The following is a 14,823-nucleotide window of genomic DNA, read 5'->3' as shown; positions in this document are numbered from 1 at the left end:
GACTGGAGGCTAAAACTATGGGAGACAGACAGTGCTAGATGGTTAAAGGCAGCCAAGAAAGGATAACAAAACAAAACTGCAGTATCTATGAAGACATAAACCAGACCGAGGACGTGATAGGATAACAAAAGGATGGGGAAGAGTGGCAGGCTGGATTAGACAATGGCAAAGAGGTGAGAATATACATAGCTAAAAGTGCTGATACACTATATAAAAATAAGTACACAGACAGGTTAGAAGCACTGTAGGGCAGTACCAAAGGGACAGGCAGAGATGTAGTGGATATTCAAGCCAAGCTCGGGATAGGTGGAGTTCTTGTGCAAGGGTGAGACAGACAGAGGATCAAGGCATGCAGCAAACAGAGCACAAGCTGAGGTCTGGACGGGAGAAGATGAAAAAGCTGGGTGAATCAGGCAGAGGTCAGGATGAGGAATCGGGCAGAAATCAGAAACAAACAGAACTGATAGCTTAGACACCCTCTAGTGGAAAGGGTGCTTTAAATAACTAGTGAAACATTGGATTGTTTGACAAAGAAAAAGCTGCTGCATGTGCAGCGTCCAGTAAGGTGACCCCAGACACATGGCATACACTGAGGAGCTGGGAGGGCAAGATGCTGGCTTGTCACGGCGGCACTTACCACGCTCCCTCCCGGAGAGACGCACGCAGCCAAGGCCAGGGCAGTGCTGGGCCTCTACCAAGCCACCCCCGGCATAGGGATGCCCAGTAGATGGTGGAACTCGGATTGCAGCTGTCACGGGTGACGCCACCATTCCGGTACCCACTTCGGAGGGGAAATAAATGAGCCACAGACTGGAATAGAGTACCTCAGGTCCCCGGGAATAGTTAGGGCCTGGAATAACTTTACGTTAAATGAAACTTCAGCAATACACAAGGCACAAATTACAGATTGAGGAAATGCAGGCAATAGATAAGCTAGAGTACCTCCACACGGCAGGCCCAGACTTCAGGACGCCTGTGTGTGATGAATTAAAGACACGTACCTCTAGTCAGCAGGACCCAGACTTCAGGATGCTGGAGTGTGAACAATGAAAGTAGAGTACCTCCACCTGGCAGTCCCAGACTACAGAATGCTTGGGTGTGAAACAATTATGAATTGAGTACTTCTGCACTAAGCCTTGGAAAAATGTGCTCACTTACTGCTCACTTTCTCTCTTTGGGGGCTCACTCTTTCTTCATTCCAGGAACATACACACGGTAGAATCTCTCCTCTTCTTCCATCTTCAACACATGAGGACTGAAGGTGCCCTCATATGTCTCTGTTAGAGATGAGCGAGCGTACTCGCTAAGGCAAACTACTCGAGCGAGTAGTGCCGTATTCGAGTACCTGCCAGCTCGTCTCTAAAGATTCGGGTGCCGGCGGGGAGCAGCGGGCGAGAGTGGGGAGGAACGGGGGGGATATCTCTCTCTTCCCCCCTGCTCACTCCCGCAACTCGCCGCTCTACCCCGCCGGCACCTGAATCTTTTGGGACAAGCGGGAGGTACTCGAATAAGGCACTTCTCGCTCGAGTGGTTTGCCTTAGCGAGTACTCTCACTCATCGCTAGTCTCTGTGCTTTACCCTCTGTGATGGGACTCCAGATGGAAGCAAAGATGGAACTTCTTCCCCACTCTCAATCATTCACATTTATAGCCTCACTCATACCACGTGACAGGACATAATTTGATACATTTACAGACAGTCAGCTCACACTTTGCAGACATTAACCTCTCATTTGCTGCAGCTGTGCAATACACATAACAGAATGACAAGACCGTTTTGTACAGAGCATCTACATAAGGCATACATGCATGACATTATGGAGGGGGCCAGGAAAGCATGTACTGGGCCAATACACATGCATGCAACCTAAGGGCGACACTAACAGCAGGAAAGATGGTGCAGCATCTGCCGCACTGGGGGCACTGAAGATGCCTGCAGCCATCATAATGACCCTCACAATGACCCTGCGTCACAGTAACATCTACTTGAATACCCATTTGAGAGATGCTCTGACCTAGTTGTCTAGGCACTACACATTGTGGCCCTGGTTAAACTTACTCAGATCTTTACTCTTGCCGATTTTTCCTGCTTTCAACGCATCATCTGGAAGATCTGACTCTTCACTTGCAGCCAAATATATCCCACTCCTGTTAAAATTAGAGAAAGAGAAATTCTGCATGGCCTTGTTAGTAAGCCGGGCTGTAATCTAGCATGAGCTACTGTAGTCAGCTTCTCTGATACATTCAATTAGTGTTTTCTAAACTCCAGTTTCACAACCCCCCCCCAACAGGTCATATTTTCAGGATTTCCTCAGTATTGCACAGGTGATGTAATTATCGTCAGTGACTCAGACATTGCCACAGGTGTTCTTACTATAGGATCTCCTCAAATCCTGACCTGTTGGTGGATCATGAGGACTTGAATTTGGGAAACACTGTATTAGGCCTCGGTCATGCGACCGTCGATTTTATAGAACCATTGCTTTGCAATGGTATCAGACACATGGGCGCTTTTTATGCGCTCGTCCGATAAATTATAGAACAGAAATCGCAGATCGCGCCTATCTGCGATTCCTTGTGTTTTGTATATGCGCTCAATGTCATTCAATAACTGAGAGCTGCCCCTGATTGGTCCCTGCGCTGAGCCAATCAGAGGCAGCACTCACTCACCCATTCATAAATTCATGAATGGGTGAGTGAGAGCTGCCTCTGATTGGTGAGGGCTGTGACCAATCAGAGGGAGCCCATTCAGCAGGCGGGGATTTTAAATCCCCAGCTGCCGAATACTACTCAGGAGAACTGCCAGCCGGCCGTGGCTGAACTCTGTCTGCGGGGACAAGGTGAGTATATATTTTTTTTTTACACATTTTTGGATGATTTTTAGGGAAGGGCTTATATTTTTAAGCCCTTCCTGAAAATTCATCCTGCGCTCGCCGGCAGCCCATTCCTTTCAATGGAGCCGGCTGTATTGCCGGCTCCATTGAATTCAATGGGCTGGACAGCGCTCCTGTGCTCCGGCCCGTTTCAAAGGAAACGCGGCTAGGAGAAGATTTTTCGGGCGATTTTTCGGCCCCGGTCACGCAATTTGCGGATGCGCATCCGTCATGCGATCCGCAAATCGTGGCAAAAAACGCCTGTCTGACCGAGGCCTTAGACTAAGGAACAAGACTGAATGGCTTTGCATTGTTAACATTGCCTGTTCCCAAGAACAAGATCTTGTAAAACTGCAATGGCATATACAAGGGGTGGACAAAAATATGGAAACACCGTATGAAATGTATGCTTTAAAATCGGTCTCTAGATGTCTTATTTAAATATGAGTTACAATCCCATGTAATTTAAGTGGAGGTAATATGCCACAGATGCTGCGGGACAGAAGGAAACATCTGCCCGAGCAACAAGATTCCATTGGTCAGGGGTTTGAGCCACTCAGCTGCTGTTACCAGTGGCTCCCAAAACCACCCAGAGCAGGGCAAGAGGTGAAGTAAACACAAACTTGGGGCGGACAGCTTTCAGTCAAGAAGGGGTCAAAAGGGCAGCTCAGTGCTAATGATTAAAATCCCATGCATTTCATATGGTGTTTCCATATTTTTGTCTGCCCCTGTATTTAGACTATAGTACACAAAGTATCTGCGTTTCGGGATCTATAGTCTATACAGATCTTTCTTCATCCATAATGGAGAAATGGCACAGTCACTGATTATTCTTTTCTGTTTGAAAAGTTTGTGGTCAGTTGTAAGTACATGAATCATGAGATGATTAGGATGCAGCATGATTTGCTTGTTTGAATTTTAAAGTATATGTTTCTTTATTTCATTACAGTCCAGTGATGTCATAGATAAAGCGTAGAAGGCCGGGATAGTAATCTGCCTACACTTACGTTCTCATGTACACCTCTGAGAAAGAAAGGGCCTAATCATCACTGTATTGTCTATGGGACCAGAACATCTTGTAAACACTACTTTTAACATCTCGGCCTAAAAGGGAGACGGCAAGAGAATAATAGTGCACAAATGCTGATGAGCTGCAGAGGAAGCCTCAGTGGAAACATTCTAACACAAATGTTGTTTGATTTAACATTAAGTACTCTGTGGCCCTTGTTCAATGAAACACATTGTGTGAAACAATCAAGATGCTGAATCACTTCACTGTGAACAATGCAGATACAGAATGCAGACATGTATTGCATAATGATTAGAGAAGAAAGGGCGGTTAAGAGTTTTCCACCAAACACAAGTATTTTATTGCACAAAGCCCAGTGATTTATGTGTCAGCCATGAGGAAGGCAACCAGACAAAATATCATGTTACATGAAGACTGGGGGAGAATAAAGACATTTTTCAGCAATTCACATTAGGAAATGATTATCTCTATTTCATAAAGTGTACAAGAACAAAGCGAGGTGTGTGTAAAGGAGGATTTAAAAAGACCGCTCCTATTTATTTCGCTATGGGATTTGAACCATTTAAGCCTCTATATATATATATATATATATATATATATATATATATATATATATATATATATATGGCAAATACAACTGCTATGTAAATATCAAGGGGGCTACAGCTTAAGGTGGGTGACTCAGATTTGTATTACCCTTACAAAACCTGACTCCTACAACAAACAGATCCCATCAAATTCCATGCAAAGAATCGGAACCCGAAATCAATCAGCAGTAGTTTTTAAGGCTGGAAGAAAGTCTGGTAATATATGGTCAGGTCACTGGAGCAAAACAGACGGGTGCCAGTGTCCATGTATTCATTCAGTGCATTCTTTCATAACATACTCATGAGATGATGGGCAACAGTGTAGCTCAGTGCTTGGTACTGTTGTATGAAGCATAAGTATATTTATAATGACTTTTCAGTCCTCCAGCACCTTGGCCGCATGTATTACAGGAAATACAAAGTTTTTGAGGAAAAGATAAACACTAGACTGGTAGAGTTGGAAGGAACCTTCAGGGTTATCAGGTCCAACCCCCTGCTCAGTGCAGGATTTACTAAATCATCCCAGACAGATGTCTGTCCAGCCAGTTTAAAGACTTCCAACAGAAAGGCTGTTATAAAATCCTCAGTGGCCCTTAAGAGCAGTGTCAAAGGAGAGATTGTGGCTTCTGGTATTTCTCTAGAAGAGCATTCTGAGCCTTCATCAATATCCCTAACAATGATTTTACAAGAACTTAAAGGGGTATTCCAGTAACAAGTATCAAGTTATTTCCTATTGTTAGGATAAGGGCTAACTACCAGATTGATGGGGCTCCAAAAACTAGGACCACCACCAATCACCAAAACAGGGGTCCTGTGTTCCCTTGTGTGACTAACAATGAATGAAGTGGCAGAGCACACTCTTAAAGCGACAGAAGCAGTACACTTTCTGTGCCATTGTACCTGCAATTTTATTTCCTACAGTTGAACCATTACAATTGTATCTGTTCAATAAAGAAATCCTAGAAATTCAACCCTCAATATCCTCAAATCCTTTTATTCCAATTTGTCTTGCCATCAAAACTGTGAGGCACACATATATAAATTGTTCTCTGTGTATCTGTTATAGAGGGGACAGGACGGGTTGGGCTTGAAGGTCTTGAGTCCAGTTGTGGGAACTGGGGAGCAGCTGTGGTTCATCTCGCTCTTGGAGAAGGTTGTGGAGCGTATTGGGCGAACGCTACCAAGTGTTCATAGGCCGATGCTTCCGCATGCTTTGCCAACAACAACTTTATTTAACAAGGAAACAATTCACTGTAAACAACTCACTAATATAGCACCTGGCATAGATGTTCTGGCGCTTTCCCTCTGGAGGAGCCGCAGAGGAGCAAGGAAATGGGGGAAGAGTATCCAAACTGAATCTGGTTTCAATAACTTTCTCTTCTCCAGTGACTATGCCTCCGATGCGGTTCACTCTTGATATTTGTGTTCTTCTACAGCTGGGTCCCTCTTACTGCAGACAGTCCACTCTTAGCCACCTCCTTGCGCTCTGCAGGAGTGCACGGCACCAACACACGGTGTCACTTCTGCCCGAAGCACTGAACTTCTGCCTCCATTCCATCTTCGATGCAATCCCTCTTGTTGGGTTTTCTTAAAGGTATAAAGCACATGTCTAAGGAAAACAATCCCTACTTTTAAAAAAATCCTGTGATTTAATGCAACGCAACTAGTTGCAAAAGTCCCCCCCAAAACACTACTTATATTAGGAGACCTGCTCGCTTTACTAGGCTCCGCCTCTGAGTCTTCTGTGAGCCAAAAATGGAGTCGATCAGGATTAAATTGGCCGTTGTGTTCTCTGTAGAATTTCTACAGGACTGATTGTTTCCGACATATCCAGAGGATCCTGTAGACTGATAGAGAGCTGGATTGAAATAGCATGAAAAAATGTACCAATTATAAATGGCATCTAGATTGGCTCCATTCCTGCTCTTACTGACTTTGACCTTATGCTACCTAATTCACTGATTCAACTATTCTCCTCTTCCAGAAGTTATTTCTATGAAATCATCTTAATGGATTATTACAGGTAGAAAGAGGAAAAGGTCATTTTTTTTCCCATTGTGTTTTTTTTTTTGTTTAAATGTAACATTTTCTTCCATGATTCCCGGCCATCATTTACAGCAGGGGCTGTCATAGGTAGTATGTGTCTACACAATTTATGGCACCATTTGTACCCCACTATTCTAGTATTTCAGTATTTTTGGAAACTTTCAGTATTTATGGGATGCCAAATAGCTAAAAAGGTCAACAGTTCCTAGTAGGATAGATTGACGACTCAACTGCAATGCAACCTACAGAAAGTTGGAGATGCAGAAGCCATCAAACACTAGCTGCATTGAGGATAACAGTAATTTGGTACACAGTACTATACGGAGGTGAATATGCGCACATGATACAACGTTCTTCAATTAGACATGCCTTTTCTTTTGTATTTTTGTACTGAAGTCAAACTATATATTTAGAGCCACAAACCAAATTACTGTATTTTTTGGACTATAAGAGGCACCCCAGGTTTAGACAACAGAAAATATATTTCAGACTCATTTAAATGTCTCTGGGGGTCTAACAAAGTGGAAGGGCTACTGTCATTAACTTTGGTGTTTTAGTATAGAAAAGGGGGTTAACAGTGAACGGTCAGCTCCTGTTAGGGCGGACTCACAGGGGTGTATTTGGATGCACAATATACAGAGAATTCTCTATTTTTGTGCGTATTTGAAGGCCCCATAGAAGTCTATGGGCGGTGCGCACTCAATGCCCGCATGATAGCGCAATATGCTGTGCAATTTCATAGGAAAAAGAACAAATTTGGAACTAATTAGGCTAAATAGCCTGTTAAATTGGGGCTGGGCTGTGTCCCGTGCCCATGTGAAATGGCCCTGCAAGTGGAAAAAGTACAGTAATATGCGCAAAAATGCATGCAAAAGTGCATTGTTCACGGCGCAAATGTGCTGCACTTATGTCAGCATTTTTGCATATATGCTCTTGTGAGTCCACCTTTAAACCTAGTGTGTCATTCAAACAATGGTGCAAGCACATACGTTTGCATTGTACACATACACAGCACTACTGCATGCACATTGTACATGCGCACAACACACACAGCTCTGCAAAATACACACAAGCTCTGCAGCATTCACATACATCTATGCTACATGCACGCACACACGGCTCATATACATACACACATACCTGCAGCTGTCATGTTAAACAAAGATTTTATCACTAAATCCCCACATTCACATATAGTATTACATGACCCCCTCTAGCGGCTTCCTGGTCACACGGTCTTGACATCATCCATGGTCCTGCTGCTACTGCAAGACCTTTGATATTTGCTATTGTCTGTCCCTGTGTGTACAGAGAAGGCCCTGCACCCCGGGAGATATAGGTGAATGATCTCCAGCGTTATCTGCTGGATGGGACTGATCGAGCGGGAAGAGCAGCAGCGCTCTGTATGGCTGCAGAGTTTTCCCGATGATCGATCAGCGCACTGCTGAATCATTAAGGCAGCAGTCAGGGTTCTCTGGATTTGTCAGCGACCCTGTCTCTGGACGATAAGGCGCAGACGCTTTACAGCAAGATTTTATCTTACTGAAAACTGTGTCTTAGACCCCATTTACACTGACAGATGATCGCTCAAAAGTCGCTCAAACTATAGTTTAAAGGACAGTTTTGAGCAATCATCTTTGCAAAGTCTATAGTAGCTAAGTAGCTATTTAAGAGATATGCAGGTGGAGCAGGACACTGCCGCTATCTCTCGGCGAACACTACAGCTGTTCTGCATAAGCAAACAGCTGTATTGTTCTCCGCGATTATAGCCGGCGTCCTGCTGTGAACTACCAGCGGGACACAAGCTGAAAGAATCTTATCAGTGCTGCCGACTGTGATAACAGCTGCACCGCTGATAAGAGTTCATCACTTAATTCAAGAAAACTAGAATTGAACGATGAACGACTTGTACATGAACACTACATGACATCCGTGCATTTAGCCGCTACGGTTATCATTTAAAAGACGGCTTTGGGTCTAAATGGGCCTTTATAGCCGGATTAATAGTGTAGGTCCTTTCATGTGTATTCTGGAAATCCTTTCTCAAAACGTTTTATAGAAAAGTCTGAGCTTATTACACACCAGGATCCGTGAGAACTGTATAGATTTGAAGGTACACTATAAGCTCAAAGACATTTTTGGATAGTGCTCCCAGGATCACTGCATAAAGACTAAAGCTGGCCATACATATGAGAAATATGTCAGATGATAACTATATAACCCAACATGCCATGCATGACCGAGCGTGCATATTTTTTACGTGGCGAGAGAAAAATAAGTCAGTATCAAACACTTGCAGCAGAGGTTCATGTCCCATTGGAACTAAAGTCAGCATGCTGAAATCCAACATACCGGATTCTTATTTCTCCCAGCCACAATGGATGACAGCATTGAGCATGTATGTGGCATGTTTCAGTTCAATAGAAAAATTGACTCGTGTGGTGCAGAGTGCTGAGGCAGTAGAAATGCAGTCCTAAGCTCTCGTTCACGACCTGAAGGTTGCAGGTTCAATCCCCGCTTGGTCCAGGTAGCCGGCTTAAGGTTGACTCATCCTTCTGAGGTCGGTAAAAGGAGTACCCAGCATGGTGAGGGGTAATAAATTACCTGAAAGTGCTGTGTAATAACTTGGTGCTATACAAATAACAAGATTTATTTTATCAAATATGTATGACCAACTAAAGTGTAAGTCAGCTGGCCTACCACAACATTCTATTTGCATGACTTTCTCCGTGTACTTTGTATGAGTAGCCGAAGAGACTACAAGATTCTTGTTCATCGTTCTATTACAATTCAAGTCTTTAGATAAGTTATTGTAGTTGGCTTCTAACCATCAGAATGTACAATCGTACAGTAGAAGGTGACTAAATATGACTAATCACGCGATTACAAAGATCACTTTCATTCATTGCCTTAATCCAGCCAGAACATTGTCCTCTGCTGTTTTCTCAAGCTATTTTTCTTTAAGGCGGTTTATTTTTGCTCTGGAGGTAGACAGTTCTGGGAGCTCTTGACATACTGTCTAAAAGTTGTTTAAGTGGCAATCCAGCTTTAAGAAAAAGTGCACAGTTCTGTAAATGTCAAGTCAAATCTTGACAGGGACAAAGGCAATTTTAAAACCATTGTAAATCAAGTATATTGCACTCCAATAAAGATGTTGCGTCTTAGTGAAACACATTACTCTGAAGCCTGGCTTGAGTCTTCCATATTCATGTGACGAGAGTTATGTCACTGCGTTAATCATTCCCAGGATGCTGGAAACTGTAATGAGAAACTTCTTGTGCAAGGAGTCATTAATCACCGAACATAACATTGCATAATGCGTTCTGGAGCATGTGCAATGTGATCAGAGTACAAGGTTGTATAACTCGAGCAGTGTTTGTGCCATATGTTGACCTTTTCTGAAACTGAAATGCAATCATGTGATGCCAGGCGGCTGCCAGCTCTTGGCCTAATGCTAATAATTAAGTCTGATGATACGGAGGGGAAAGAAACTTACTAGCGTTTATTTGGAGTTATAAAGGGAAGCAACTTTGAAGTTGTTGGCTGCCGTCGCATACAAAAGAAGTCCAACTTGGCTCTGCCTTTTACTAGCTATTATGAAGGACAACGGTACTTTGTTGAAGTGGTTTCTGGCATTAGTTATATGCAAACATTTGCGTCGACTCAATGTCATCTCTTATTCTAGAAACTGCAATATAGATACAAGAAAACTACAAAAGAAGGACATAGCCTGAGGAAGCCAGGGTGCCTACGTGAAGCAACAAGTAAGACTATTACATAACCTCCTTTGGACATACCACCAATGCCCAAGGGAACACTTGCGAAACCTGAAATACAAATAGGTTGGATGCAAAGCTTATGTAGTACAGACTGTTTTCCTCCGAAGCTCACGTACATGAAGTTCTGTGATAAAGTACAAAGTTGTACAGTAACAATCTACGTCATCTGCCTTTCTCTTCGCTCTATACAGACTAAGCTTCAATGTGCTTCTTGTTGCTGATGATTGTTCTGTTGACATCACTATAGCCAACCAATTGTGCAATCTCTCTAGAACGGTTAGCATCACCAGCAGTAGTCTATTGCTGTACACAACAGGATGAACAGGGGTCGATTATTATCTACCCAGGTAATGGATTGACTGTACATCCAGCTTTGGACTGGCTTGCCTTCTATAACTATAAGCTCACAAAGTACACAATGGCCCTTGTTTCTTATTTATTCACTTCATACCCGATTATTGCAGAAATTGCTGGGGTTAGAAAACCTCTACAGTTTGGCTACATTTCCTGGTTATAATAAACATGTATACGTTTTCATCAATAGTAAAGAAAATATGTTGCATGATGTGAAGTTACTTTAGTGTTTGTTTATTATAGAAGACGTACGCAATAGTTCCAGTAGACAATAAAGTCTTTTTCAAGTGTTTCTAAGTGTTTCCAGGAGAATCGTCTTACATTTTCCAGTTATGTATAGGTTTATATTTATTGTACTTGTTTTTGCTACTTTTGGAGCTTCTTCAGACAACTCTATTTGCCCGCGCAATACACAGAAAATAGAACCCAATGAGTTCAATGGCTTTGTTCTCATTTCCGTGTTTTGCAGGCACATTGCGTGTGTGATGTAAAGAATAAGATCTGCTTTATTTTCCTGTGTATTTGTGCACCAAGAATGCCAAAAAAGTGTATGATCATCTGGATCTCTTTAGGCTAAATTGCCTTTTAACCCGTTCCAATTCACTGTCTGACCTCTGAACACATTATGATTTAAGGCTGTTCAGCTCCGATGTTGGAAGACATCCGTCGAGGTTCTCTTACTGTATATTGCAAGCCTCTCTGCTGTCGGTGCCTATCCAACGTGTCACCTCATGCAGTACTGGCTTTAGCCAGCATATAGCGCTGTTGTATAACGGCAGAAAAAGAGTAAGCCCCCTAGGAAAACCAGGATACAGATTGGATTGAAAAGGGTTAAATTACGGCAGAGGGGTGTCGCTTGTGTGTAAACTGGCCTGGTGTGCACAAAAAGTCAAGTATTATGCGCCGATATGCGTACAATTCTATCATTAAACCTTACTCACAGCACAAATACGCTGCGCTGAAGCTTGCGCAATTGTGCATATGGTCGTATGAAGCCACCCTTACTGACAGACGGGTAATGCGCCTGGTTATCCAATAATTAAACTGCATGATGCGCTGCTGCAGATAGAGCCGCTTTGAGTTTCTTCTTATGTGTGAGCTCCTCGCCTTCTACACAGCGGTGGGTTATTCTACAGAATGGCGCACTTCTAGAAATGAAAGGTATCTGTGATACCCTATCGCATGCATTAAATCTTGTTTTCATACTACAGGTCATTGCTACAAGAAGGCGTAAATTCTACATAAATCTGTCACTTCTGGTGACCACACCCCCTCCTGACAAGCTCCGCCTGCTTTTTAAAAATGCCGGGGACGGCGCCGAAAGCAGAAAACTTGCAATTCTTTTGCACGAATACTTGTGCAGAAACTGGTGTAAAAAGTGTCATAAATGTGCCCCTGTGTGTGCAAACCAGTGATTCAGGGATATTTCCTAGAACGGCTACCTGTGCCAGTGATTATGGTAAACCATGCTAAAATACACATTGCAGTGGCAATAAATTAATAGGACAAATGATGTCAAGCACTTTTAGTTTCAACTGAAATGTATTCCAATAGACTGAATGACTGCCAACAGGCTTGCTCCTTGCATTATGACTTCTTTCACTTTCACTACTTTCCACCTCCCTTCTCCTAAAGGCCCTTTAGATGATCGCTCAACAGATAGCTTTTGAGCAATAATTTTGCATAAACTACTAATTGGTACTAATGCCAATTAGTAGCTTATTAATGCGTGTGAGCTTTTTGGAGCTTTATTCAGCAAACAGCTAGTGGTCTGTTCTGCAGCGGGGCTGACAGCTGAGACAATGTTATCAGCTCCCCTTGGAGAACACAGCGTGAGGTCCCTGATATCAGCTCTTCTACTGAACGATGGGTTTTATGCTGAACATAAAATCATCGTTCAGCGGAAAAGTGAAAGATGGCCCCACATTTACACGCAATAATTATCGCTCACAAGATTCTTGTGTCTAAAAGGGCCTTAAGGTGTACTTACTTTTCATTTCCCGATAACAGTTCAGCCCAGTCTAGATCAGAGGAGAAATGGACACCTAGCACATACGTACCTTCATCTACACTGTGCACAACCAATTGTGTGCATACAGTACAATGGGGCACCATTGCAAAAATAAAAATTAGGCCCTTTGAGGAGCTTCCTGACACTAGCACTCTTCTAACTAGCTACAACACAAAGTGTCACCATCCCATTTTCCTTCCAAGTACATTTACCATTTCCTTGTTTGTAATAATATTGTATTTTCATCCATTTGCAGGCTCTACAGACCTATTACATGGGAAAAAGAGCAACCAAGAATGGATTGTCTCCTCTCTCCTTCTGCAGCCCCATAGCAGTCGCATGGCTTACCTTTACGTACGGGCTTCACAATGGTGTACAATGCCTATTATTAACATGTGGCTACTTTTGATGTATAATAAAGCTGAGGCTGTAAGTTTCACCTTCCTTCCTGTTTTAAAGGGGCATTTAAGTACACATTACTTAGGGAGGGATGACCTATTTCGATGTATTTAGTTTTTCCTTTACACCAGATCTTTACACGTGTCTCACAGGAAGCCTGTCCACTTGCACTACAATGTGTGAAACAATGCAGGGAAATTACTTATACCTACACCAAACCCATGACAGAGGAACGTTTTCCTTTTATGTCTAGCTCCAGGCAAGACAGCTCATGTAAAGTAATCCCATGTGAGCATGTCATAATAGAGGGCGTATTCTGCAATACACCTCCATAGGTTGGTGAAGGCTCCAAGGCAAAAAAAAAGTCCATTCAATTTCATGCATGCCTACCTCTCAACTTGCTCTCATTTCCTCAAATAGCCATCAAAGGACCCTCATAGGTGAGCAATATATACACTACCTATATAATGACTGTCTGGAGCGTAACTAGAAAATATTGTACACTCCTAGATCCTCAAGGTGGTGGAGACCCCAGGGCAGATTATAGAACCAGACTTTCAATAGTCTCTCAAATAGTTTAAAGGGGTTGTCCCGAGGCAGCAAGTGGGTCTATACACTTCTGTATGGCCATAATAATGCACTTTGTAATGTACATTGTGCATTAATTATGAGCCATACAGAAGTTATAAAAAGTTTTATACTTACCTGCTCCGTTGCTAGCGTCCTCGTCTCCATGGTGCCGACTAATTTTCGCCCTCCGATGGCCAAATTAGCCGCGCTTGCGCAGTCCGGGTCTTCTGCTTTCTTCTATGGAGCCGCTCGTGCCAGAGAGCGGCTCCGTGTAGCTCCGCCCCGTCACGTGCCGATTCCAGCCAATCAGGAGGCTGGAATCGGCAGTGGACCGCACAGAAGAGCTGCGGTCCACGAAGGTAGAAGATCCCGGCGGCCATCTTCAGCGGTAAGTATTGAAGTCACCGGACCGCCGGGATTCAGGTAAGCGCTGTGCGGGTGGTTTTTTTAACCCCTGCATCGGGGTTGTCTCGCGCCGAACGGGGGGGGGGTTTAAAAAAAAAAAAACCCGTTTCGGCGCGGGACATCTCCTTTAAAGGGATCCTGTCGCCTCCCTACAGCCCCATAAGTTATTGTATTACTAGAGGAAGTGACAGGGAGCCGGGGGATGTATTTTTTTATACTCCCTGGTTCCAACGCTGTCACCCTATGAAGGTCGGGTGGCATATGAAAATCTCTTCTCAGATTGCCGTTTGTGTGCTCTACCACACACGTTTATGGGAAAGTGTGCGCACAAGAATCTGAAAAAGTGTGAGATTTACGTATGCCGTGCGATCTTCAGAGGATAACAGCGCTGGAGCCAAAGAGCGGCTTCATTTATCAAAACTGTCTAATAGAAAAACTGTCTTTGCCGCCCATTGCAACGAATCAGAGCTCAGCTTTCATTTCTGAATCTACTCTGGTAAAATGAAATCTGCACCGTGATTGGTTGCTATGGGTGACAAAAACAGTTTTTCTTTCAGACAGTTTTAATAAATGAGGCCCTGTGCATATAAATACAAAATGTAAGATTATGCTATTATTTGGCCAGTAATGCAAGGAAATTTCTGTTTTAGTGACTTCTCCAAGTGCTAATTGACAAAATGAGATGAGATTGGAATTATTGGTTTCAGGGGGGCTTTGCCTATTAAATAAAGATACAAAAGGCTTGGTTTCTGACAAATCTGTTCTTCTCC

At 43.2% G+C, this 14,823-nt stretch overlaps 1 long non-coding RNA gene across 1 annotated transcript; it reads left to right on the top strand.

The window, feature by feature from the left end:
* Positions 1 to 9,965: 9,965 nt before the first annotated feature.
* On the top strand, positions 9,966 to 13,118 carry LOC136627041 (uncharacterized). Its single transcript, XR_010792737.1, has 3 exons — positions 9,966 to 10,144; positions 10,221 to 10,299; positions 12,936 to 13,118. It is a non-coding gene; the product is annotated as an uncharacterized lncRNA (long non-coding RNA).
* The last annotated feature ends 1,705 nt before the right edge of the window (positions 13,119 to 14,823 follow it).

Source organism: Eleutherodactylus coqui, chromosome 5, assembly GCF_035609145.1.
Source record: "Eleutherodactylus coqui strain aEleCoq1 chromosome 5, aEleCoq1.hap1, whole genome shotgun sequence".
NCBI lineage: Eukaryota > Metazoa > Chordata > Amphibia > Anura > Eleutherodactylidae > Eleutherodactylus > Eleutherodactylus coqui.
This window is presented reverse-complemented; position numbering and strand designations above follow the sequence as displayed.